The 23,815-nt window shown below is 40.3% G+C and overlaps 2 long non-coding RNA genes across 2 annotated transcripts; one reads left to right on the top strand and one right to left on the bottom strand.

The window, feature by feature from the left end:
• Positions 1-1,148: 1,148 nt before the first annotated feature.
• LOC124261173 lies at positions 1,149-23,815 on the top strand. Its single transcript, XR_006894270.1, has 3 exons — positions 1,149-1,160; positions 1,572-1,577; positions 23,682-23,815. It is a non-coding gene; the product is annotated as an uncharacterized LOC124261173 (long non-coding RNA).
• On the bottom strand, positions 11,065-12,344 carry LOC124261174. The gene is made up of 2 exons (XR_006894271.1): positions 12,096-12,344; positions 11,065-11,682 (listed from the first exon to the last, which is right to left on the bottom strand). It is a non-coding gene; the product is annotated as an uncharacterized LOC124261174 (long non-coding RNA).

Genomic DNA, 23,815 nt, shown 5'->3' with positions numbered 1-23,815 from the left:
ATGATCAGTTACAGGATTCGTAAAGCATGTGCATCGTCAACATTAAAGAGGACGATTGCCGAGGGTTTGATTACCGTGCAACATTCCCATCCATTCTAGATCACAAAACACTCTACATGGGCTACTCTACTTGGTTGCTCGACTTAGGTTCGAGTTCGAGTGTGTGTGTGTGTGTGTGTGTATCCGTTTTTCCGTCCTTTGTCCTTCTTTGTCCTCTCTATCCCAGTTCCTCTTTCTCTCTCTCTCACTCTCTCTCTCACTCACTCTTTCTCTCACTCTCTGTGTCTCTCTCTCTCACTCACTTTCTCTCTCTCTCTCTCTCTCTCTCTCACTCTTTCTCTCACTCTCTCTCTCTCTCTCTCTCTCTCTCTCTCACTCTTTCTCTCTCTCTCTCTCTCTCACTCACTCTGTCTCTCTCTCACTCTCACTCTTTCTCTCACTCTCTCTCTCTCTCACTCTCTCTCTTTTAATTTTGAAAAGAATCACTCACGGAGATGGCGGAAGGGATGTGCGTTGTTTCAGGGCCAGCGAGACAGAACAAACAAACGCGCGCACACACACACGCACGCGCACTCTAACACACACACACGCACGCACGAGTACAGTAACACACGCACATACGCACGCACACGTACACACATATACACACACCAAGTGCATTAGCATTGAACATGATGCTCAACTCCATGTCCAGCCATATCCTCTTATTAATAATCACAGCATTGGTGGCTGTTAACATAGTATTCAATACTTGTGTTCAATCTTGCCGCAACTGAATGCATGATGCATGCTTTGAATGCATAATGATGTCCTGACTATATGAGACATGCTTTGAATGCATGAAATACCCTCGATTAATAACATTGCTCGTCTGGGGATTAACACAATAATGTCTTCACATCTCTCGTAATGCAAAAACAACGTCACATACAGCGACGTGGTCCTTCGCTATACAGAGAGACCCTGCACTATAACGCTCTCTGGAACGTGGTCCACTTACTTCCAGTCACGTTACTGCCACAAAAGTCTAAAACAGATCAACAGCAACACGGTCAAATAATATAATGTACATCTACAGCGTCGTCTAATGCGTTTAAATGTCATTAAACTTATACCAACCACTCGCGTTCCGTTAAGTGTCTCATATTTTTCTCTATTGTGTCACTTTCCTCAATTGCTTGTTAATTCCGTTATGTGGATAGTACATCGCCGTGGGAATAGATTTGTCTACGAATATTGTTGCGTGTTCTACATGAGTAGTCATGCTGATCCCGAGTATCGATGGCTTCATTAACGATTGATATATGCGGTGAATTATCACGAATGGCTGGGGGTTTCAAAGGCAAATGACGTCCCTAGCTCCAAGCGACATGGGCATTGAATCGAATGAAATATGAAGGCTTGGTAAAGAAACCTTTGTATTTGTTGGCATGGTGAATTTGTGCCACAAAGGTTGTTTTGGGCATTTGTCGTGTAAAATAAAGTTTAAATATTTGATTTGATCCAGGTTGTTCTTTAAATAGTATATTTGCAAATCTTTGTTTTGTAGGCTCTCGTTCAGATCCGTGAAGATCCGGGTTAGATCTTCAACAACCCATGCTTGTTGTAAAACGAGGTCCTGTGGTCAGGTTCACTGACTTTGTTGACACATGCCTTGGTATCCATAAATGTTTGAACACCACGTTCCATCATTGGTTTCACCACGGTTCCATCATTGGTTTCACCATGGGTTTCATCATTGGTTTCACCACGGTTCCATTAATGGTTTCACCGCGGTTCCATCATTGGTTTCACCACGGTTCCATCATTGGTTTCACCATGGGTTTCATCATTGGTTTCACCATGGGTTTCATCATTGGTTTCACCATGGGTTTCATCATTGGTTTCACCACGGTTCCATCATTGTTTCACCATTGGTTTCAGCCCGGTTCCATCATTGGTTTCACCACGGTTCCATCATTGGTTTCACCACGGTTCCATCAATGGTTTCACCACAGTTCCATCATTGGTTTCACCACGGTTCCATCATTGGTTTTATCACAGTTGCATCATTGGTTTCACCCATCATTGGTTTCACCATGGGTTTCATCATCACCATGGTTTCACCACGGTTCCATCATTGGTTTCACCACATCACCCCGGTTCCATCATTGGTTTGGTTCCATCATTGGTTTCACCACGGTTCCATCAATGGTTTCACCACAGTTCCATCATTGGTTTCACCACGGTTCCATCATTGGTTTTATCACAGTTGCATCATTGGTTTCACCATGGGTTCCATCATTGGTTTCACCACAGTTCCATCATTGGTTTCACCACGGTTCCATCATTGGTTTCATCACAGTTGCATCATTGGTTTCACCACGGTTCCATAATTGGTTCACCATGGGTTCCATCAATGGTTTCAACACGGTTCCATCATTGGTTTCAACACGGTTCCATCATTGGCTTCACCACCGTTCCATCATTGGTTTCATCACAGTTGCATCATTGGTTTCACCATGGGTTTCATCATTGGTTTCACCATGGGTTTCATCATTGGTTTCACCACGGTTCCATCATTGGTTTCACCACAGTTCCATCATTGGTTTCACCACAGCTCCATGATTGGTTTCACCACGGTTCCATCATTGGTTTCATCACGGTTCCATTATTGGTTTCACCACAGTTCCATCATTGGTTTCACCACGGTTCCATAATTGGTTTCACCACGGGTTCCATCAATGGATTCAACAAGGTTCCATCATTGGTTTCACCACAGTTCCATCATTGGTTTCACCACGGTTCCATCATTGGTTTCATCACGGTTCCATTATTGGTTTCACCATGGGTTTCACTGCGGGTTTCACCGCGGCATCAAACGTCCATGTAGCCTGCGCCCCTTTGGATTTTCGTTCCTCATCAGGCTGACACTCTGTGACATTAGTGAAATATTGTTTAACCCGTAAACATAACTCATCCGCTCAGCTGGAGAAACGTTGTTGTAAGACGCAATAATCTTCGAAAGTCACAGACATTATATCATACACATTGAAAATGAAAACCCTTTCACTATGGACATTTCTATGGCGTTGATCAGAACATCCGTTAATGTAGACTACTATAACTCGCTAGTCCGAACACCTACTAATCCGGACTACTCCCACCCACCTGTCTACCGATAACCCTAGTACACCAAGTCCAAACACCCATTAATCCGACAAGTATGATTCGTTAGTACGACCATACGCCAACCCATACAATTGTAATACAACACCCTAATTATCAGATTCGCAGAGATACGTATAAACATCAACGACAGAGATTAAATCAGTCTCGATTTTAGCGGAAATAGTGTCCATTAGGTGTAAAAGGCAAAGTAGGGATGCAAATGATGAGAAACAGATGACGGGGCTTGATTACATCTGAGTATTCCGATGTTTATGTAACCACCTTACGTCGTCAGATCGCCGGTAATTCACAACCATGATGGATTGCCTGGAACTCATTGTTGTAACAGCTCGCTCGCAACAATGATTTTTGTTCTCATACTCAATAAACTGATACCCCTAGGACCCGAATTTCTCTGAAATCTATATCAACTTCAAAATCGTAATGAAAATCAAGAAGGATTGACTTTTTTCCACCCTCCAGAGAAATTCCATATTTTAGACTCACCCCAACCACATCACAATTTGTTTACCTCATTCATCACAAGACTCTGGTTCGAAACATTTTCACAAAAGCCATAACGTTTCCCAGACCTGGGGCTGTTTAGAATGAAAAGTGCATTTGCAACTGACTGAACAGATTGATTTCATAGTAAAAGGTTTAAAGCTGGGCTACAACCTGCTGTCTTGGCCTCCCTGTGCTTAAAGGGTAATTTAAGGACATTAATATGGCTTGACAAGATTAAAGCTTTTGGGTCAACTGAACACCATGGTAAAACTACTGCTATATGTTTCAGCGTCTAACACCAGTGTCTGCCCAGTATACTCAAACATCAGCTCCACTTAGCGTTAATGATCGTTTAGGAACCTGATGGGGTTTAAGTGTTAACACGCTACGCCAGTCCGGATTTAATTTCACGCATAGGTATGATATGAGAATAATTTGGTATACACCGTCATGAGGCCGTGATACCGATATATTCCGATATATTCCGTTTGTTGTACTATCTTCCTTACTAATGCACCAGTCTTTAAGATTTAATTTGATTCCGCTATTTTCAGTCTATGTTTGTAAATAATGACGAAAAAGTTTATTACCACAATAAATCTCTGCCAAAAGCAGAATACCTAACATCATTCCAATTATGCTAAAACATTAGTATTTCAGCGTTTTTGTCGCTAATATATTCGTGAACATATCTACTTCCCATCAAAAGTTTAGACTCACTTAAAACACTCACTATGTGTTATGTATACATCGAAGATTTATTTCTCCACTAACATGGGGGAACCAACTGCAAATTTTTATGCAGATGAATTGCTCGAGGATCATGCATCGAATTGCTGAAAAGCATGTGCACATATCGCGCATGTGAACAGCTGGGTTTTGATGTAAAGTTTTGTTAAGTATTCGCCAATTTTCACTGATTTTTATCATTTACTGAAGTCATGACAATGATCTTTTCAACTTTACGAATTTGTTTTACAATACATCAGTTCAGGTGTAAACAGTACCTTTCAATAGTATGGAATATTTTGCAAAATTTAGTTTAGAACAGTTGCCTGATGTAAGTGGCTATATTTACACTAGTGAGGTTAAAGTTTTTTTGGAAAGTATAGTATAAGTCAAAATGGGGGACTGTGTGAGTGAGCTTTTAGCTTTACACTGCTTTACCAATATTCCAGCAATATCACGGCGGGGAACACGAGAAATGAGCTTCACACATTGTACCTATGTGGGGAATCAAACCCGGGTCAGCGTAAAGCATTTATCACTAGGCTACCCCATCGACATAAACGTGAAATTGCCAATTGGTCACTGATGTGTCAAATTTAAAATTTCTTCACCAGAACAATTTTGATCAATTTGCTGAGTCACTGAATGCTGTAACTGTGCTCAGTATGTTTTGAATGATAAATGAATCAATCGTATTACCTCTTTGAAACCATAGATGGAAGCTCTCGTCTCTAGTCCAGAAGCTTTTAATTTTGTACAATTATACAATGCTACAGTTGGCTAATCTTGGTTGGGGATAATTAGATCCGACACCAAATAACACAGAACACTTAGAATACGAATATGTTCCAATAGTACCGTTCGCATTAATATTTTCAGAGAAGATGATTCAAGACCCCCTCAATTTACATCCAGCCAACACAATTACTGTTATTCCCAATGGGTCGATAGTCATAAAAAGTCCAATACTCCTTGGCGCTAACAGGGAATATCATAGGTTTCATCCACAACCGTTTCCGGGCAACAAAACAACAAGACACCAGTTTCTAATAGGTCCACCGGACCTTCTGAACTGATGAACCACCTTCTCTGGCAGCGCGGGCCATGAAATATTATGCTGCCCACCGCGTGTGGTCTCCAACTGGGGCGATGAAGTATGCTACGGGCATGCTCACCGGGCGTAATCACGAGAACTCTCTAACCATATTAATCAGGAAAGGAATATCGACATTGGGATGACATGGTATGGTAAACCAGCTCTGGCTTGACCGACCTTTTAGTGATTTGCAACATCTCTACAATTCCCTCGCCCACAGCATAACGCCGTATCGATCAAGGGTGAGATTTGACCTAGGAAATGGTGGATTATCGTCTTATGCAACGAATAAAGGTATAATGTTTGATGTGCCGTCGAGTGTGTAAACAGCGGTCTCACTAGCTGTTAATGCTCATGGTCTATAAATACATAGTGAGATTACTACGTCTTCAGAGATGACACAAACTCCATCACGGCCCGTGACACATTCGATTCCCAGTATCGTAGTTGCTACCACTGTTTCGTGCTTCCATTACAAGAATCTTCAAACATTTCCATCAACCCCTAAATGAGGTGATATTTATATTTGTAGATATGTCTTTGGGAAATTCGTTACAATAAATTAGGAAAGGTTTACTAGTAACTTACTGTTTCTTAAATTAATTTATTTGTTGTTTATTCAATTAGATGTTTTTGAGATTGCAAAATAATTGAAAACGTACCACACTCCATCTTCACTAAAACTAATTACATGATAGTTCAAATGGAAATTCAAATTGACAAACAAACAAAAACATGCAGCTTGGGAAGACTACTCGGCGTCAAGACAGTCTTCAGTTGTCAGTCAGCAACGACCAGTAGGTTGAGCCTTCAACTACAAGCGTTGATATAGGAGGCCTGGCACTGTGGGGAGTTGTGGCAGTGACTGTGTGGAGAGCTCGGCGAACTGGTCCTGGCTCTGTGAAGCGTGGGTTGATACATTCGTTCAAGAACACATCCATACTAAAGCTTAGTCAATGAAAATATGTATGTTTGATAGAAACAAACAAACAAATCAATTTAAACTGAAAAGGAGTCCGATTGAGATGGGAGATGAGGAAAATCTAAACGTGCTTCAGTTTCGGTTTTGCATTACAGGAAGGGCTCGATGGTAGAAAATAACATGGTTCAGGGACTGTGAGACAGAACACCCGTGCTCCTGTGATTCACCGAAATGGCGAACATCTAACACTTGCGTCACTCTGGACCTCCGTGAGACATCGAGCTGATACTGTACAACACGATTATTCAAAGCACCGTTAAACCCAACTTACGTGCCCATGATTCAAGAATCCGGACCTTCATTAATCCAGACCTTTATTAATCCGGACAATTTCACGAAGGACGATGTTGTTGTGAAGGGTTTCCTCTGAGTATATCAGTGTCAATTCTCAATTTCAAGGCTACATAAACGTATATGGCATAATGTTTGTTTCATAAGTAGCCACAGCCAAATATGTGTTTAAATTGGTTCTTGCTTGGCAGGGCGGTGGTGTAGCTTATAGTTTGGCATGAAATGCATGTGGACCCGGTTTTTTGTGAATATCTCTTCATCCAATGACCCAATCGATCTCAAACTGTGCAAGTGGATGTTTTGTCAGACAACCTAATCACATTGTAAATCACCGATTTTATGCATTTGTATTAAAGAATCTGTCTATGTAACTGTCAACAAAATAAACAGCAGAACGCAGAAGGCTTGCAGAGGGAGGGAGCCAATGACCTGTAACAGCGGCAGTGTTGGGTCATAAAGGTCAACGTTCGTCAATGTAGGTCAGCTATGCTGATGACCCTGATGTCAAAAGAATCTAACTTTGGATGCCTACCTTTTTGTACAAGGTTTTGTTTATTGGTTGTTGGTTTATTTTTCACAATTGTTAGCACGATGTTCTTTTTCATGCCAAGAGCAAAAGTTGTACGTTTCATGTAATCCGACACCTTATAAATTGGTTTGCTACGTTTGCTCTCTTTTTAAAAAAATTTAAACACATTGCTAATTAAACGTTTAGCATCATCTGAATAAGCTTTCATGATGACAGCTAGAAGTAGTCAATGTGAATGTTCCAAACGGTCTATCACTGTGCAGTGCACAGGTAACTATCATGAACTGCACGTGCATTTACCTTTATGACCCAACACTGCCGCTGTTACAGGTCATTGGCTCCCTCCCTCTGCAAGCCTTCTGCGTTCTGCTGTTTATTTTGTTGACAGTTACATAGACAGATTCTTTAATACAAATGCATAAAATCGGTGATTTACAATGTGATTAGGTTGTCTGACAAAACATCCACTTGCACAGTTTGAGATCGATTGGGTCATTGGATGAAGAGATATTTACAAAAAACGGGTCCACATGCATTTCATGCCAAACTATAGTAGTTAGGCGTTCGCTCGTCACAGGTATTCGTTTCCCAACATGGGTGCAATGTGAAGCCAATTACTGGTGCCCCCCGCCGTGATATTGCTGGAATATTGCTAAAAGTGGCGTAAAATTAAACTCACTCACATATTCCTACAGCTAATGGTGTCAGTACAGCCGTTATCTCAAAGCACCCAACAGGTCAAATGAAACACTGATAAGACGGCATTAAACAATATTTGCTGACCCAATTAGCATCAGTTTCACCTGGGCTAATACATCTGTGGGAAAGTTCATTAAGCGTGTCCCACAGAAGACTTATGTTTGATTCTCCATATGGGTACAGTGTGTGAAGCCCATCCCTTCTGTCCCCTGCCATCACAGGAATATCCTGGAATATGGATAAAATGACAAAAATGTGCTCACTTGTTTATTTCAAAGGCACTCTACTTGTGATATACCAATACTCACTTACCCTTGCTGTGCAGGGGCTGTTGGTTTAGCCTAGTGGATAAAGCGTTGGCTCGTCACGTCGATGACCCAGGTTCCATTCCCCACATGGCTACAATGTGTGAAGCCCATTTCTGGTGTACCCCCGCCGTGATATTGCTGGAATATTGCTAAAAGCGGCGTAAACCAATACTCACTCACTCACTCAACCCGTGAAGGTCCGGGTTAGAATGAGCCTTCAGTAACCCATGCTTGTCGTAAGAGGCGACTAACGGGATCAGGTGGTCAGGCTCGCTGACTTGGTTGACACATGTCATCAGTTCCCAATTGCGCAGATCGATGCTTATGCTGTTGATTACTGGATTGTCTGGTCTAGACTCGATTATTTACAGACCGCCACCATATTGCTGGAATATTGCTGTGTGAGGCGTAAAACTAAACTCACTCACTCTTGCTGGGCAGTGTATATTTGTAGAATGAGGTCTATGACTGCCTAATAGGTGTCTGTATATCACATGTGTACAGTTCAATTAACAATTTCTCATAAAAATAGCCGTTATTTAGAGTGAACGAGTTTTACGCTGCTTTTATCACTATTCCGGGAATATCACGGGTGGGGGGGACACCAGACATGGGCGTCACACATTTTACCCATGTGGGGCGTTATTTAGTTGCGATACAGAAAAACAACGAATAATAATTTATTGCATCGTGGTATTGATCCTACTGGTTGTATACTCGCCATATTAAACCCGTAACAAGTAAATATCAATATGGAACCATCCATCTTTGAATAACAGCAGCATGATTCTGACCTTTTTACATTTCCAAGACTGGACGGCGTTCCTGCTAAATTAGCCCCTCCGTAGAGCCATTGACCCATGGAAAAAACACGGTCAAGCTCGCGGTATGTTGTTTATAATCCTTAATGAAACACGCAGTCCTGGATTAGCTCGTACGTGAGATATTGAAAAAAGCATTCAAGCATTATGGACTTAATGTGACAACTGAATACATGCATGATATTAATCATTGTTCGCGGTTGACAATACCTGGCCATAGAGACAGCGTTGTGAGCTACGTACACGAATGATTTATGAACATATTGAAAAACGCATCAATGTACTAGTTACTTTGTTATTCTTATGATGTAGCATTTAGCATAATGATCCATGGTAATATGAATGATTAAATTAATGTCATTACTCCTGCATAATGGTATCGCATACATCTTTTTTTCTGGGGAAATGAAAGTAAGTGTTTTTTTTCGAACAACAATGTTGTTGTTTTTGTATTTTTTAAGCTTTTTCCGTTTCTATAGCTGTTTTTCATTCTATTATCAGAACCAAATTTGCTAAATAAATTATCTTTCTGGTAAGGTACTTCAGAGCGCTTCAAAGAAATTTATTGGAATCGTTTTCGGTAGTAATTCACGTCAGCGAGTTCACATTTGGAATCTTATTAACTTCAATGAATATTCTAAATTCAGCAAATGACGTAACGGCTTTCGGGAGGTAATTTTTTTCTCGACAAGTTTTCCATAAAGGACGGACAGAAAGAGGTTTCGATAGATTAAAATAACCCGCTTCTTCAACAAATTACCTGTTATTGGTTTATATTACCTTCCAAAGAAACCAATTCAGCCAATTTGTAACAACATTAACAGCCGGGCGAAAAATGGTAATGCAAGACGGATCAATTTACCAGGCCGTGACCGTGTGAGAGTCCAAGGAATTGAAACAACTTAAAGCTATAGATCTAATTCTGAAACGGACAATCGTATTATCTGTCAGTAGAATAGCCATTTCCTGGCCCGCCTCGAGGGAAGGCTCCTGATAGCGTTAAGACAGGTACACGGGCTAGCGTTTTTCGTTTCGCGTTTTTTCACGCGAGATTTTCTGCATGAGATGTTAGGAACAGTACTGCCATGACTTCATAATTGAATTTGCGTGCCCCGTTAGGGTAATTTGAATATTCCTCCTTTACCGTTATCCTTACTGGAATTAGATATAATGGCTATGTGTAATTCAAACAGAATTACGTTGCTTTCAAGCGTTTGGTGATCATCTAATTTAAGTTCTTAAAAATATCGTTTAGAATCATTATATATTTTTAGGAGCCTGTTTGACCATGAGTCTAAATTTATTTCTATTTCATAAAACATGTAATTTTGTTTTAAACTTATTTCAACTAAAAATGTGAATTTGGTATTATCTTAAGATAGCATGTGTACATGCATAATTAACATCAATTCACTAAAGCAATAACGAATTGTCAAACCGTACTGTCTGGATATTTTTCAACGGCGAGCAAATGTCTTCTTCTGGATATTCGGATTGGTTCATCACCAAACAAGTGTTATTAGTCAACCTGTTCGGAAAACAACAACAGTCGGCCTGAAATATAGCAATAAACCATTCGTTATGATTTGATTTAACCATCCCTATATTGATTCTTTCATGTTGGATAACTTTTGTTGTGTTTCGTACAATATGTATTCTGACAATGGTTGGGGAGCACCACACCCTTATTGATTTCACCCTTGTAAACGTCCAACACGTCACTTCACGTCATCTCCTGTATCCATAAACTGAGATTCTGCAATGTAATTGAAATATTGTTAAAGCGGTATTAAGCTGACTTAATTGTACAACACTTACTGAGAAATGAACTTGACTATCTTTGTATTCTAGAAAAAAAGGTTAGTTTTTTTTTATAACAATGTATGCACAAAATAGAAAATGTGGCAAATTGAACCCCAGACAATGTTTTCTTTCAGAGAGCTAAATCAACCTTTGCTGGAACTGGAATTATTTTTAATGTGTTCTCTGGGTCTGTGAGACTGAAGATCTTGAACGTATTTTCCTACAACCTATGGCCATTACAAGACAAGACACTCCATCCGTCTGTTCTTGAGACAGAATATGCAATTCCATCTCTTGAAGACGCATGGTAGGCCAGCTCGTTTTCTTTAGCTTCTTATTATGAAGGGTGACGAGGATAACCGAATCTGAGGATAAAGCACACAGACAATGTCTTCTCTAAGTTGACTCTAACTGAGGATGTTGAAGGTAATCTTCGTCACAGATAATGTTTTCCTGAAAACTAATCACACGCAGCAGCTGTATCCAATCACGGACGTTATTTCACTATTAACCAATTTTTACGAAAAACATATTTCACACTTTCCTAGATATGATTTTGTGCCTTTTATAAAAAAAATTACGAAGGCGATCAGTTCTAGTGCACATAGCTAAAAATAGGCATTGTTGTTGTGCCAGGGTCACAGGTCACAGCGACCAAGATTCGTTCCTATGATTAATTTTTGCAAATTAAATTAACTCAGTGCGAAGCGTATCCATTGTGTTCATCATTGGTGAACACATCTGGTGTTTCTGTTGTGAAGTCGACGCTGAACATTAATTAAATAATGTAAGACCCGGAAGGTTTAGTGAGAGATGGACACAAGATTAAAAATACGGTGACTAAATACTTGGCCAAATGTTTATCCGGCACACAACCAAGTTCTATTCCAAATATGGAGACCGTGATGATCGACGATAACAACAATATTGAAATAGAAGAAATGCAATAAATGTTGAAGTCGTTCGTCAACAAAAATGACAAATGACTATGATGATGAAATGCGATATATTTTAAGGTTTGACTCATTAATATTGCGCGAATCTTCCCCAATGCTCAAGACAATCCAGGCATACTTCTTATCAAACAATATCAACTTGGTTCATCCCATCCCATTCTTCATGCAGAGCAGCGCCAAGTTCGTTGAGAGTAGTGAGTGGTTGGTGACGTAGGCCTACTCACCATCCAAGGATATCACAGACATGTGCGATGGGTGGCCAGTCTAGAGTGCTGATCAAGGTAAGGTGGTTATGTTCTCCTGACGGAGGTACACTGTAGCAAGACATCCTTTTCATCAAACGTACAATGTCAGCTTGGTTCATCCTGTTCCATTCTTCATGCAGCGCAGCGCCAAGTTTGTCCAAGGATATCTCGGATATGTTCGATGAGTGACAAGTCTGGACTGAGTGCTGACTTTGGTAAAGTGATTATTTTCTCCTGTTGGAAGTACACTGTAGCAATACGAGACCCGGTTACTCTCGAGGTGTCATTCTGAAACAAAAAACTACGTCCACATCGGCGCCAAAATGGCAGCAGTGTACCTCTAATATTCTGTCCCGGTGGTACTTCCAGTACCACGTCCGTGAGTAACATGTGAAGACGGTCTACCAGTCACACTGACCCCACCCACTCCATTCCTCTGTTCGCCTGTCATAGACATCCAAAGTAAAAGTTGATTCATCCGAAAACATTACGTGTGCCCAACGACGATTGATAATAATAATAGTGCCTATTTATAGTGCGCACAAATCCACGCTCGTAAGCATGCTCATAGTCTGTCTCACAGTCCCTGAACCACATTAATTTCCCTAATGCCAAGCCCTCTCTGCAGTGCTAAAGCCCTAAATAAAGCAAGTCTAGATTTCCTCAGGTTCTGAATCTCTGGTCTCCCTAGGGCTCCTTTTCAATATAACTGGGCTTGTTTGTTACTATCAAAATTATATATATTCAGAGACTAAGCGTTAGTCTAGCATGCTCATGGCGCTGCCTCTCTTGTCGCCAACGACATCTTGCATTAATGTGACGGTCCGTCCATCGTAGGGCAACGCATGGACGTCGGGCTTGTACGTTCCATCAGTGGAGCCGATTATGAATCGCCTGTCCACTCACGCTAACACCTCTAGCTCTGTGAAGATCGTCTTCAATTTGCGAAGCACTTTGACCACGGTTTTGTAACACTGTGAAACGGCATTGTGAGCCAGTTTTGTCGTTCTTGGACGACCAGATCGACGTCTGTCATCAACATTATTTATCTGTGGATGTCGTGATTGTCATCTGCTAAATACACACTGTACAATGTTAAGAGCACGAGCCACAATGCTCTGTCTTGTCCCATCTTTCAATGTGACGTTCTTGACGTAACAGACGCCGCTTCTAAAAAGTTAGTTAATTGTGTGTAAGACAATATCAAAATATCACTGAAATGTACAGTAACATACGAACACATTTCACTGCAAATTTCAAACTTTAACGCTACCATGATCATGTGCACACCATGAAAAACGCTTGCACGAAATTGGCGTGTTTGCACGAAATTCATAACACTTTCTGAATGGAATAATCATTTTCTAAATCATTACAATCATAATCATTATCTAAATTATTACAGTCATACATCTTGTTTCCTAAATAACCCCCCATCCCTCCAAAAAAAAAAGAAATAATAGAAGCAAAAAACAAACAAAAACCCTAAGCAACCGAACAAACAAAAAATAAAAAAATGGAATAACTCCTAAATGGTATAAAGGTATATAAATACTCATTTAACAGTACATATAATTTCTCTTTTAACAGTATATAATTACTCATTCAATAGTATGTAATTACTCAATCAAGAGTACATAATCACTTATTAAATTAGACTGACTGTATGTTTCATGCAGAATGCTGTTGGTCAGGCCTGCACGTATAGTCTTTGTATCACCACAGGTCGCGGGTTCGAATCCCGGAGTCACCTATTTACACTTACATAATGATATGTTTCTGGGTTGGCCTGCACCATGACCGTACTCACGGATTTGGTAGAAATGGAAAATGTCTGAGACCAGATTGTGAGTAAAATGGTTTTAGAATTGTGAATTTCCCGAGGTATAAGATAAGCCCAAAGAACGCCCAAGTCTGGGTGGGTATTGACGCAAAAGACTACTTAAAGACCAAACTGATGAGAAAATACGCCATTGTCGATCCTTCTCTTATCGCACTGGTCAAAGCACCTATCAGACATTGGCCAAACCTCTTCCGAATAATGTGTCACCAATCACTACGTAAATCCAAGGAAAGTGGTCTTATAAAAGCGACCAACTAGCAATTTGCTTCTGGCACTTGACACTAGCAAAGCCATTCTCAGTTGCTGTAATATACACTGCAATCGACAACACACGTACAATCATGTGACTGGGGAGCCTTGTTGTAAGTTACGAAATTGATCACGGCTTCTGTGAAATGCAGACCAGTGCGTGGAAGTGGATAAGTAACGTGATATTGCAGGCTGACGTGACGGAGCGGCATTTATGGGAAACAATGGGATGCAGTTTCAGAGCAAGGGAGTAGCAAAGGGTTCAAGATTGATGCATTCGATATTAATCTATTAAAAAGAGTTCAATCAGATTTGTTTCCAATCCGCATAATTGACACACGTGGAACATAAGAAACAGTATACACACGTTTCATGCTGACTGAATTGAAATAAACAAGAAACCTTTATTCAATTGTGTTGTATTTGATACTAATATCATCTTTATGTTTTGGACCTTACATTTAACGTTATATCGACGACTGCATTAAGCCTTGGAACGTTTTAAATAACGCTTCCTGATAATTTGGGAAAATCCAATTTTCAAAGTAATCTTTATATAATTAGTACACTGAACGGTATATACATATCCGTGGCTGTTCGAGTTATGGGAACGGTGTAGTAGCTCAGTGGATAAAGTGTTCGCTGGCCACCCAAGAACGGGTTTGATACCCTGCATTGGCGGATCGGGGTGGGGGGTTGACTCAAGTCAGATTTGAAAATTTGAAAATTGACTAAAGACCACTTTGAAGTTCATTTTTGGACATTTTGATGTAATCTTGAACTTTTAAACGCGTTCTCACTGTTTTCGCAGCAGACACCTTGTCGATTCCCTCGTGAGTTCTCAGGAAAATATCACTGAATATTCATGAGTCAAAGTTCAAATTCTTGACGTTTTGACTGTTTGGAATTTGGTCATTATTAATGAATGTCAACTTTCGAAAAAAGGGTCTTACAAGATCTGATGGATATCATTACCTGATTGCGTTTTAGTTGCGTTTGATACAGGTCAAAATTCCAGAATGTTTCATCACGATCGTGGATACAACAATTGGATCAATACATTCGGCCTTTGGGTGATAACAAGTTCCGTTCTATCCTAACACTTTTTGTACTTGAAACATATGTTCTCTGGATGAACATTTGACTTGCCTTTGCGTGCGTTTGGGACAGGATAAATACTCAACATAAGGTGTCAACACTAGCTGTTTATCCTTACGCGTTCTTATGATATCGTCGGAATCATGTAATGGATTCCCCTTAAGCAGGTATTTCTTATGATCATATCAATACTTTTATCACTTTTAACGTATGATCCCCAGGAAGTAGAAAATGAAGTTGCCATGTCTCTTCGCCATGTAAATAATTAAAGCAGGCCCTGTATGTACATACGACTGATATGTCAACGTACCTGTACGATTATTAATCCACATCTTTTGCAACGTAACGGTCCAAAGTTTCTACGCAATTATTTAATATTTGGCAATAGTTTCATCATGATATGATCCTACTTTAGTCTGTCTCACAGTCCCTGAACCCCATTATTTTCCCTACTGCCAAGCCCTCTCTGCAATGCTAAAACCCAAAATAAAGCAAGTCCAGATTTTCTCAGGGATCTCTGGTCTCCCTGGGGCTACTTTTCAATTTAAATAGGCTTGTTTGTTACTATTAAACTTATATATATTTTCAGAGACTAAGTATTAGTCTAGATCCTACTTGTGCGATTTGTTTTAGGAAATTTTAGCTTCAACAGTAAATGTAACTATCAATTTATTAAACAAATATGATAATCTGATTAATATTTAACCCACTATCTTTGTATCTTCTGAGAATCTGATCCAGTTGAAAATAGATGCTATGGATAAGTCACTAAGACTTTGTAAAGTGATAGGGTACGTGCGCTGTAGTCCTGTAGCATAATACATTAATCTTGCTTTCTTGGTTTCTGGTTTCGATAGTAGTCCAGAGGGAAGGTGTCCATTCTGACGGCCGCTGCCCATTGTCTATTGTCATCGTTTGATGTCCGTTGTCTGTTGACCGCTTTCTGTTGTCTATTGTCATTGTTCGATGTCCGTTGTCTGTTGACCGCTTTCTGTTGTCTATTGTCATCGTTCGGTGTCCGTTGTCTGTTGAACGCTTTCTGTTGTCTGTTGTCATTGTTCGATGTCCGTTGTCTGTTGACCGCTTTCTGTTGTCTATTGTCATCGTTCAATGTCCGTTGTCTGTTGACCACTTTCTTTTGTCTGTTGTCATTGTTCGATGTCCGTTGTCTGTTCTTTCTGTTGTCTATTTCGATGTCCGTTGTCTGTTGACCGCTTTCTGTTGTCTATTGTCATTGTTCGATGTCCGTTCGATGTCCTTTCTGTTGTCTTTTGTCATCTGTCCGCCGCTGTTGACAGCTTTCTCTGTCTACTGTCATCGTTTGATGTCAATTGTCTGTTGACCGCTTTCCGTTGTCTATTGTCATTGTTCGATGTCCGTTGTTCTCCGCTTGCTATTGATCGCTCCGCTTTGTCTGTTGACCGCGTTGTCTATTGTCATTGTTCGATGTCCGTTGTCTGTTGACCGCTTTCCGTTGTCTATTGTCATTGTTCGATGTCCGTTGTCTGTTGACCGCTTTCTGTTGTCTATTGTCATCGTTCGATGTCCGTTGTCTGTTGACCGCTTTCCGTTGTCTATTGTCATCACTTGATGTCCGTTGTCTGTTGACCGCTTTCCGTTGTCTATTGTCATCGCTCGATGTCCGGTTGTCTGTTGACCGCTTTCTGTTGTCTATTGTCATTGTTCGATGTCCGTTGTCTGTTGACCGCTTTCTGTTGTCTATTGTCATCGTTCGATGTCCGTTGTCTGTTGACCGCTTTCTGTTGTCTATTGTCATCACCCCATGTCCGTTGTCTGTTGACCGCTTTCTGTTGTCTATTGTCATTGTTCGATGTCCGTTGTCTGCTGACCGCTTTCTGTTGTCTATTGTCATCACCAGATGTCCGTTGTCTGTTGACCGCTTTCTGTTGTCTATTGTCATTGTTCAATGTCCGTTGTCTGTTGACCGCTTTCTGTTGTCTATTGTCATTGTTCGATGTCCGTTGTCTGTTGACCGCTTTCTGTTGTCTATTGTCATTGTTCGATGTCCGTTGTCTGTTGACCGCTTTCCGTTTCTATTTTTATCGTTCGATGTCCGTTGTCTGTTGACCGCTTTCTGTTGTCTATTGTCATTGTTCGATGTCCGTTGTCTGTTGACCGCTTTCTGTTGTCTATTGTCATCGTTCGATGTCATTTGTCTGTTGACCGCTTTCTGTTGTCTATTGTCATTGTTCGATGTCCGCTGTCTGTTGACCGCTTTCCGTTGTCTATTGTCATCGTTCGATGTCCGTTGTCTATTGACCGCTTTCTGTTGTCTATTGTCATTGTTCGATGTCCGTTGTCTGTTGACCGCTATCCGTTGTCTATTGTCATCGCGTTCGATGTCCGTTGTATGTTGACCGATGTCCGTTGTCTATTAGCCCGATGTCCGATGTCCGTTGTCTATTATCACCGCTGCCCGTTGTCCGCTATTGTCGATGTCCGATGTCCGTTGTCTGTTATCATCGCCCGCTTTCCGTTGTCTATTGTCATTCTTCGATGTCCCTTCTTTTGTCAGCTGTCCGTTGTCTATTGCCATCTCCCGATGTCCGTTGTCCGTTGTCTATTGTAATCACCAGATGTCTGTAAAATATTGTCTTCACCTGATGTCCGTTGTCCGTTGTCATCGCTAGATGTCCGTTGTCTATTATCATCGCCCGATGTCCGTTGTCTATTATCATCGCCCGATGTCCGTTGTCCGCTATCATCGCCCGATGTCCGATGTCCGTTGTCTATTATCATCGCCCGATGTCCGTTGTCTGTGGACGGGCTGTCGTTGTGTTGATAGTTTGCCTTTGTCTACCCTCTGGTGGTAATGTCGTTGCCCTTTGTTCGTTTTCCGATGCCTATTGTTCGTCGTCCTGTCGGTTTGGACATATATCCGGGTTGACGAGGTTTGAAATATAGAAGATATCCAATTAAACGAGAACTCTTTGTTTGTTAAACCACAATTCAACCCGATCTTCAAGGTCGCTGAGACAGGAGAGACACGAGCAAAGCCACAAAAACAGAAAGTCAAAAAACATTATTGAGCAATGAAAAAGTCGAAGTCAATGCTCCGATGTCCCCCAAACACAAGAAAAACATTCTTGTCGATGATATCAGTTGTTGTCGAGAGAGAAGGCGTGCGTGATAGCTTATTGGGCTGCCGCGGACAGACCCAAAAACATGTTAGAGAGTGAGTATTGTTTTACACGCTTTCCGGCAACATTGGTTGACTCCAGATATGTCCTCAACACAGTGTGCCCATGTGGGGAATTAAACCCGGGTTTTGCGGTTACAAGTGAACCGGTTAGCTATAAGCCCACCCAGTATCCTAACAACACGTGGATGTGGTATTTACACATAATGGCGACATGTGGAGGTCCGCGGTCGAACTCATGCTTGTAACAGGTGACTAACGGGATCGGTTGATTTGGTTGGCGGGCTGGGTTGATGCATATCGTGACTGCATCCCAACTGCGTTGTTGGATGCTCATGAAACAAACAAACAATTACAGTGGAGGATGAGTGAGTGAGGGAGGGAGTACACGCCGCTTTTAGCACTAATCCAGCAATATCACGGCAAGGGACACCAGAAATGGCCTTCTCACTTTGTACCCATGTTGGGAATCGAACCCGGGTCTTCGGCGTGACGAGTGAACGCTTTAACCACTAGGTTACCCCACCGCCATAGTGGAGGATAAGTACAGTGATTTGCGATTAGAACTTACACCGTGGAACATACATCACGCAGGCATTACAAGCAACGCATGTTGACGGACACTAGTACACTAGGCGGAGAGGCTAGATACATAGATAAATAGATAGATAGATACGTCTCGAGACATTCGTAAGTAGGAGAGATGAGTAGATAGTAAATAGACATATGGATGATAGATGGATACATAGATGGGTGGATACGTACATAGATGGTCCGATGGGGGATAGTTATATGGATATACAGACGGGCGACTCATAGATGTCTGTGATAAGACAAAATATGATAGATGAGACGATAAATAGGGGATGAGAGAGGATATAGTATTGGTTCAGAGATGGGAAGATAGAGAGAGGAGAGAAGGAGTGAGTGAGTTTAGTTTTACGCCGCTTATAGCAATATTGCAGCAATATCACCACGGGGGTACACCAGAAATGGGCTTCATACATTGTGCCCATCTGGGGACTCGAACCCGGGTCTTCGGCGTGACAAGCGGACGCTTTAACCACTAGGCTACCCCACCTCCCCCCGGAAGGAAGGAGGGATTGTAAATGGAGTGTTGGGAGGATGGAGGGCGGGAGGGGTGAGGGAGAGATGGAGGAGGGAGAGATGGGTGGATTGACGCACGCAAGGATGGATGGAAAGACGGATGGATTGATTCATGGACCGATGGGAGGATGGATAGACGGATAGACAGACGGATGAACGGATGGACCGCTGGGTGGATTCATGGATGTTTGGAGGATGCATGGGGGAAGCATGGATGAACAGACAAACGGACGAACGGACGGATGGATGGAACATTTCAACAACCCCACACCCTTGTTGATGTACATCACGCTCAGTACAAGCACATCAAAGTTCCATACAATGGCTTCTGTCTCCTAATCAGTCGCCGGCAGCTTGTTAGAAGACGATGCAGCCATGTCGTTAATGGAAGTCCATCTGACGTCATACAACGTCCACCATCCGAGCTTGAAAGGAACTAATGAAGCTATTTTCAATACTGAGGATAACATGTTAGACTTTAAAGACCACGTAATAGGTGGAGGTAACATAGTGTTCTATAATTTCTGCAGTCGCTCAGGAGCATCCGAGTGTCGGGCCATAATTTGCTCTGTTCATTTCCTCGTTTCAATAGAAGATTACGAAATTTAATGATATTCCTTTCTTGGATACCTTTCTTAGATTCCAGAAATATCTAAACTTGACGACAATAGATCATTGATTAGAAAATAGCATACATAGAAATACACTATATTATTTACCACGCAAGGCAATCGATCAGAAACGGAGTTTTGGTTCTCTTGCGTAATACATAAGCAATTTACGTTAGTCGGTGAAAACGGTATAATCTTTGACGTATTTACTTGACTAATGTATTTTATGTGACTATTATGGTGTTATTACTTGAAGTTTTTTACATTGTGCGACATTATTACTTGAAGTATTACAGTGTGTGACATTATAACTTGAAGTATTACATTGTGTGACATTAGTACTTGAAGTTATAATTGTGTGACATTAGTACTTGAAGTATTATATTGTGCAACATTATTACTTGAAGTATTACATTGTGTGACAATATTACTTGAAGTATGTGTATTGTGCGACATTATTACTTAAAAGAATGTGTATTGTGTGACATTATTACTTGAATTATTATATTGTGTGACATTATTACTTGATGTTTTATATTGTGTGATATTAGTATTTTAAGTATGTATATTGCGTGATATTATTACTTGAGGTATGTATATTGTATGGCATTATTACTTGAAATATTATATTGTGTGACATTATTACTTGACGTATGTATATTGTGTTACATTATTACTTGAAGTATGTATATTGTGTGACATTACTATTTGAAGTATGTATATTGTGTGATATTATTATTTGAAGTATGTATATTGTGTGACATTAGTATTTGAAGTATGTATATTGTGTGGCATTACTATTTGAAGTATATATATTGTGTGACATTATTACTTGAAGTATGTATATTGTGTGCATTACTATTTGATGTGTGTACATTCTGTGAGATTATTACTTGAAGTAATTATATTGTGTGACATTATTACTTGAAGTATTTATATTTTGTGACATTATTACTTGAAGTATGTATATTGTGTGATATTATTACTTGAAGTATGTATATTGTGTGACATTATTACTTGAAGTATTACATTGTGTGACATTATTAATGAAGAATGTATATTGTGTGGCAATATTACTTGAAGTATGTATATTGTGTGATATTATTGCTTGAAGTTTGTATTTTGTGTGACATTAGTACTCGAAGTATGTATATTGTGTGATATTATTACTTGAAGTATGTATATTGTGTGATATTATTACTTGAAGTATGTATATTGTGTGATATTAGTATTTGAAGTATGTATATTGTGTGATATTATTACTTGAAGTATGTATATTATGTGATATTAGTACTTGAAGTATGTATATTGTATGACATTATTGCTTGAAGAATGTATATAGTTTGATATTAGTACTTGAAGTATGTATATTGTGTGAGATTATTGCTTGAAGTTTGTATTTTGTGTGACATTAGTACTCGAAGTATGTATATTGTGTGATATTATTACTTGAAGTATGTATATTGTGTGATATTATTGCTTGAAGTATGTATATTGTGTGACATTATTGCTTGAAGTATGTATATTGTGTGATATTAGTACTTGAAGTATGTATATTGTGTGATATTATTGCTTGAAGTATGTATATTGTGTGACATTATTGCTTGAAGTATGTATATTGTGTGATATTAGTACTTGAAGTATGTATATTCTGTGATATTATTGCTTGAAGTATGTATATTGTGTGACATTACTATTTCAAGTATGTATATTGTGTGACATTATAAGTTGTTCACTGGTCTCGAGGGAGACATAGGCTGATGTACCCTCGATGTTTGTTTATGTTTCCTGAGCCTGGTTCAAGATCTCGGTTTCAGAATGTCTCGCCAATTGAAGAATACCCTCCCTAAAGTATAAGACTTCATTACATATGGCATGCGTTCGACATATAAAACCTCAGGTTGATAGACACATTTGAAATGAAAACACCATAACATTTTCATTAACACACAGGACAAAGGATTGTCAATACTTTCAGAAGAAAGATAAATTAATGTACAAACTAGTTACACAATAATGACAAACAAACTTCCATTACAGGAATATTACTTTCAATAAAACTAATTGCAAAACATTTTGCTGACTCAACACAATCGTCACGCAGCCTTCTTTCAACAAACAAACATTATGAAACTGCAATTCTCCTCGAAAACTATCTTTGTTGCTGATCAATGTCTTCCACGGGGGTAGGATCAACAAAAACCTTTTTAGAATTCAATTCCCTCCGACAGTGTAAACAATCAACAGTATCGATCTTCACGCTCTCTGACAATAGCAAATTGATCCTCTTGCATAGAAATTGCGATTTTAATGAGCACTGAAAGGGAATTAAAACACGTTTAGTGGATTCACTGAGTATTCAGTATAAATAATTTAGGATTCAACACCCAGTTGGCGTGAAAAACTTTACGCGGAATTACCTGTAATGTGATGTTGTGAGAAAGGCTTGTTAACTATTAAAAAGTACTGTTTTTCAAACTATCAAACAGCTGCGTTTTGTGAACTGGATCAGTTGTGTGCGACACAATTCAACGCCTTTCTTCCTAATTAAAACTATTTACAACATTTATATCTTGTCACAAATTGAACAATGGCGAAGTTGAACTTCCCGTCCGAAACTGGTTCCATCAATATGTATAGAAGGGTTGTTATGCACCATTGCGCATGTCCAAGTGAGAATTATATAAACAAACGGCCATGACCTTATAAATCATTCATAATTGGGATAGGTATTAACGAGCGTATTCGCAGCAATTTATAGCTAAGCAAATTACGACTGTTAACATGTAACGTGTGAAAAAGATGGCAGAAAAATAATCATTCAAGTTCGCTTTCGCTTTTTGTTCGCGTCGTATTTCGTGGGTCACATGGACCGCAGATCCAGTCGTCTCAGATATCGCAAACCGCAGTGCTACCACGGTCCGCTACTCAGTTCGACTCCCAGATGTCGAGGGGGTAGCCTAACGGTTAAGCGTCCGCATGTCACGCTGAAGACTCTGGTTCGATTCCCCACATGGTTACATTGTGTGAAGCCCATTTCTGGTGTCTGATGTTTCTGGAATATTGCTGGGGCGGTGGGGTAGCCTAGTGGTTAAAGCGTTGGCTCGTCACACCGAAGACCCGGGTTCGAATCCCCACATGGGTACAATGTGTGAAGCCCATTTCTGGTGTCCCCCGCCGTGATGTTGCTGGAATATTGCTTAAAGCGGCGTAAAACCAAAACTCAGTCAGTCAGTCAGTCTAGAATATTGCTAAACGCGGCGTAAACCCATACTCACTCACTCGAATCCCAGATGATCCGTAGTTTGTCGTGATCTGGGACCTCCATCATTTCCACAAAAATATTACGAGTCTTGTTTTTACCTGGAATACTGTTCCAAACAGCGTTAATCCTCTAAGCCTCACTTACACACTCACTCATCAACACTACTGTTACCCGACCACAACTGCCACTATTATTAAAAAGATAGAGCTCTCTTTGCACGTTATTCCTGCAGCGGTGGGGATAGCCTAGAGGATAAAGCGTTCGTTCATCACGGCGAAGACCCGAGTTCGATTCCCCACATGGGTACAATGTGTGAAGCCCATTTCTGGTGCCCCCCGCCGTGATATTGCTGGATTATTGCTAAAA

Source organism: Haliotis rubra, unplaced genomic scaffold (assembly GCF_003918875.1).
Source record: "Haliotis rubra isolate DU_JTF1 unplaced genomic scaffold, ASM391887v1 Scf79, whole genome shotgun sequence".
Lineage (NCBI taxonomy): Eukaryota > Metazoa > Mollusca > Gastropoda > Lepetellida > Haliotidae > Haliotis > Haliotis rubra.
This window is presented reverse-complemented; position numbering and strand designations above follow the sequence as displayed.